The following is a 5,000-nucleotide window of genomic DNA, read 5'->3' on the forward strand; positions in this document are numbered from 1 at the left end:
GGCAAGTAGGTATATATAGTTTTTTCTTTTTTTCTTTCTTTTTCTTTTTTTTTTGTATTTTTCTTTCATTCTCTCTCTTTTTTTTTTTTTTGAGATCTGAATGTGGCACACCGGATGCAGCGTTGCCATGTCTCGCCTCTGTTGTGGATGCAGTGTTGCCAAGTCGAGCAGGTGACGAACAGCAGGTGTGTGTGTGTGTGTGTGTGTGTGTGTGTGTGTGTGTGTGTGTGTGTGTGTGTGTGTGTGTTGTTTCTCTATGTGAGTATTAGTCTGGGTATGTATGTAAGTATGTATGTATGTATGTAGGTAGGTAGGTAGGTAGACAGCCGTGCAGGCAGGTATGTAGGTAGGTTTGCAGGCAGGTAAGTAGGTAGGTAAGAAGGTAGGTAGGTAGGTAGGTGGGCAGGTAGGTATGAATGAATGAACGAATGTGTGTGTGTGTGTGTGTGTGTGTGTGTGTGTGTGTGTGTGTGTGTGTGTGTGTGTGTGTGTGTGTGTGTGTGTGTGCATGACAACTAGTGTCTTGATTGCCTAACCCGGATACACTGAAGATGATTTCCCGTTTTCTATGCGATCTCGTTTTTCATACGCCATTCTTATTATTTTCAAACTATTTTTTTTATATTGAGACTTGTGGTGTTCAAAAAGTTAATTGAATTTTATATATATTTTTTACCTTTCGAAAAATCCATGTGAGCCGAAAAACATAATATGGAAGAGGAATATATGTTAAAAAAATTGATGGCGTGAACAGATGAATGAATGACATAAAAAACGCGCGCAGAGAGAGAGAGAGAGAGAGAGAGAGAGAGAGAGAGAATTAAGGCCAAGATCAAGGTTACGAGGAGGAGGAAGGGAGGGAGGGAGGGGGAGATGTAGGGGAGGGAGGGAGGGAGGGAGAGATGGGGAGGGAAGGACGGAGGGAAGGAGTTTGGTGGATGGATTGAGAAAGGAGTGAAAAATTGAGAGAGAGAGAGAGAGAGAGAGAGAGAGAGAGATGATTGGAAGGGAGGAGCAGGAACTGGAAGGAAGAGAAGGGGGAGGGAGGGAGGGAAAGGGGAGGAGTAATTGAGAGGGAGGGAGGGAGGGAAGAAGGGAGGCAACTGCATAAATTTACAGATACACAGACCATACAGACCTACACGAAAACACACACACACACACACACACACACACACAAACACAGGTAAAAGAAACAGACCTATCCGAAAATGCTACACACACACACACACACACACACACACACACACACGACACACGTAAATGACAAGGATAGGACTGCACAAAGGCTCTCCCTGGCCCTCTGCACCCTCCGAGTATGGGCAGTAGTCGAAAATATATACGAAAATGGCCGAAAATAAGAGAAAACGGGAGAAGGTTATAAAAATGAATTGTTTGATTGTGTTATGGAAAAAGGAAGGATATTTGGCCTTTAAAACGTGTATTTGATGTGTGTGTGTGTGTGTGTGTGTGTGTGTGTGTGTGTGTGTGTGTGTGTGTGTGTGTGTGTGTGTGTGTGTGTGTGTGTGTGTGTGTGTGTGTGTGGATGGATGGATGGGTGGATGGATGGGTGAATGGATGAGTGGATGAATGTGTGTGTGTGTGTGTGTGTGTGTGTGTGTGTGTGTGTGTGTGTGTGTGTGTGTGTGTGTGTGTGTGTGTGTGTGTGTGTGTGTGTGTGTGTGTGTGTGTGTGTGGATAGATGGATGGATGGATTATGAATGGATGGATGGATTTATGTATGTGTGTATGTATGTATGTATGTACAGAATATATGCATGTACGGTATGAATGGATGGATGGATGGATTTATGTATGTGTGTATGTATGTATATATGTATGTATGGATGGATTTACGTGTGTGTATGTATGTATGCTTGTTTGTATGTATGTATGTATATGTATGTATGTATGCATGTGTATGTGTGTATGCATGTATGTAAAATTCTAGTCACTTCAAACTAGGATTATATAAAGTTAAATATATTACTCCGATCCTTCCCAAACACCTATTCCTAAGCGACTTATTTTACTTAGTACACCTTACTTTCCTTCCCCGTGTTACACAAATCCTTCCAATATCGCCAAACGCTACATAGAAAAAGCACAAAAGGATATTAACCAGCCATATCCAAAAATAAATCGCTAAGGAAGAGGTGTTAGGGAGTTTCCTTACCCGACGAAAAGTTAGATATATATTAGTGAAAGAATTTAGACGAGAATGATAGTGGCGACATCATAGGCGGAAATACCCAAACTACTGACAAGTGGCGATTTAGTCTGTTTTTGAACTGACGAATATCAGATCTACATATTCTAGGAACCTGCTCTGTTGAAGGGAGGAGGAGGAGGAGGAGGAGGAGGAGGAGGAGGAGGAGGAAGAGGAGGAGGAGAAGAAGAAAGTGGAGGTGGAGGAGAAGGAGGAGGAGGAGAGGAATAATAAAAATGATAATAATAATAATAATAATAATAATAATAATGAAGAAGAAGAAAAGAAGAAAATGAAGAAGAAGAACAAGAGGAGGAGGAGGAGGAGGAGGAGGAAGAAGAAGAAGAAGAGAAGGAGGAGGAGGAGGAGGAAGAAGAACAAGAGAAGGAGGAGGAGGAGGAGGAGGAAGAAGAAGAGAAGAAGGAGGAGGAGGAGGAGGAGGAAGAAGAAGAGAAGGAGGAGGAGGAGGAGGAGGAGGAGGAGGAGGAAGAAGAAGAAGAAGAAGAAGAAGGAGGAGGAGGAGGAGGAGGAGGAGGAGGAGGAGGAGGAGGAGGAGGAAGAAGAAGAAGAAGAAGAAGAAGAAGAAGAAGAAGAAGAGGAGGAGGAGGAGGAGGAGGAGGAGAAGGAAGAAGAAGAGAAGGAGGAAGAGGAGGAGGATTACACAGGATTACACAGGAAAGCAAACAGCAACAGACCTTATGGTCCTTTCGAGGCTGCTTGTTAGAGAAAACTATGACTACAAGATCTAACTCTACATGTTGAAGGATAAGGATAGGAAAGCAAGAAGGCTCCCCCCACCACCAAACCCTCCAGGAAAAAGTGAGAAAAACCACCATGCAGCATGGAAAAACTGACATGGAAATTTTATAGGAAACACTGGAAAGGAAAAGTCACATTCTATAATACTTTATCTATAAGCTACCCGATAGAGTAACCTGAAAGAGAAAGTAAACAAATAAAATAATAGTTACGGCATGACATTATAAACCAGTTACATTGAGTTAATGGGAAGTCTGTGGACATAACGTGGAAGCTACACACTGCACAGTGTGGATGTTTAGGGGTGGTGCAGCAGCCTTGCCTGGCGCTTTTAAGGTAGGCAGCAGTCAATCAGGCCCTAGCTCCGTTTGCTCCACTGAGACAAGGAACTCTCCCATGTGGGACAAGTACACAAGTTTCATCCTGAAGCAGTGACCCCTGGTACATTAAAAAAATCCTGATGGTGGTCACTTGACTAACAGGGACCCTCAGTGATCCACAGCCCATCACAGGTCGAAAGTAAGAGTAGTGACTGTTAACTCAGGGTTATCTTTGCAGCTCCTAATCTGTGCTTATATTGCTTTCTTTGCGCTGGGGAGACTGAAAAGTATATAGGACGGGTGTCTTAGATAAAAGGGGACTGCACAGTGCACAGTGTGGATGTGCAATGCACAGAGTGGATGTTTAGGGGTGGTGCAGCAACCTTCCCTGGCGCTTTTTAGGTAGGCAGCAGTCAATCAGGCAATAGCTCCGTTCACTCCACTGAGACAAGGAACTCTCCCATGTGGGACAGTACACAAGTTTCATCCTGAAGCAGTGACCCCTGGTACATTAAAAAAATCCCGATGGTGGTCACTTGACTAACAGGGACCCTCAGTGATCCACAGCCCATCACAGGTCGAAAGTAAGAGTAATGACCGTTAACTCAGGGTTATCTGTGCAGATCCTAATCTGTGCTTATATTGCTTTGTTTGCACCGAATAAATTGAAAATGTATAATATCGTGACGCAACACTATGTACGGGTACATTGTTTACGGGGTGTCTTGTAGACTAAGGGGGCATGAACTTACATGTACCGTAGCTATAAAAGCAAGTTATTCGGACAGAAAAAGAGTCAGCTGAGGATTTTCGTGCAAATACTTGTCTAATTTGTTTTTGAATGTCTCAATTGAGATACTGTTCACGGTATCTGAGGGTAATCTGTTCCAGATATTTACAACTCTGTTAAAGAAGAAGTATTTTGCTTCGTGGGATTGGAATCGTTTTCCCATGATTTTGCAGCCATTACTTCTGGTTTGACTCGACCGGTCTATATCAAAATATTTATTCATGTCTAAGTTGTCATATCCCTTCATGATTTTGAAAACTTCAATAAGGTCCCCTCTTAACCTGCGCTTCGTTAGGCTAAATAATTTAAGTTCTTCAAGGCGTTCCTCATATGGTTTGTTTCTAAGTCGTGGTACCATTTTTGTGATTCTTCGCTGAATTTTCTCTAATTTTTCAATGTCCTTTCTGTAGTACGGAGACCAGAATTGCACACAATACTCAAGATGGGGGCGCACTAGCGAGTTGTACAAGGCAAGTATGACTTTTTCCGATTTAAACTCGAAAGTTCTTCCAATAAAACCCACTAGCTTGTTTGCAATTTTTACCGCATCGGTACACTGCTTGCTTGGTTTTAGGAAGAGGAAGAGAGGGGAGAGAGAAGGGGATGGATGGGTGAGGAAGGAAGGAAGTGAAGGAGGGGAATGTAAAGGGAGGATGGCCGGAGGGAGGAAGGAAGGAAGGAAGGAAGCGAAGGAGCGGATATATAGGAGAGGGGAGGGAGAGGGAGTGGAGGAAAGAGTGAGAGAGAGAGGGGTAGGAGGGAGGGAAGAGAAGAAGGGAAGGAAAGAAAGGAAGGAGGGAAGGAAGGAAGGGAAGGAGGGAAGGAAGAGAAGAAGGGAAGGAAAGAAAAGAAGGAAGGGAAGGAGGGAAGGAAGAGAAGAAGGGAAGGAAAGGAAGGAAGGAGGGAAGGAAAGAAGGAAAAG

The sequence above is a fragment of the Coenobita brevimanus genome, chromosome 115 (assembly GCF_032717465.1).
Source record: "Coenobita brevimanus isolate Jiangsu-jjx chromosome 115, ASM3271746v2, whole genome shotgun sequence".
Classification (NCBI taxonomy): domain Eukaryota; kingdom Metazoa; phylum Arthropoda; class Malacostraca; order Decapoda; family Coenobitidae; genus Coenobita; species Coenobita brevimanus.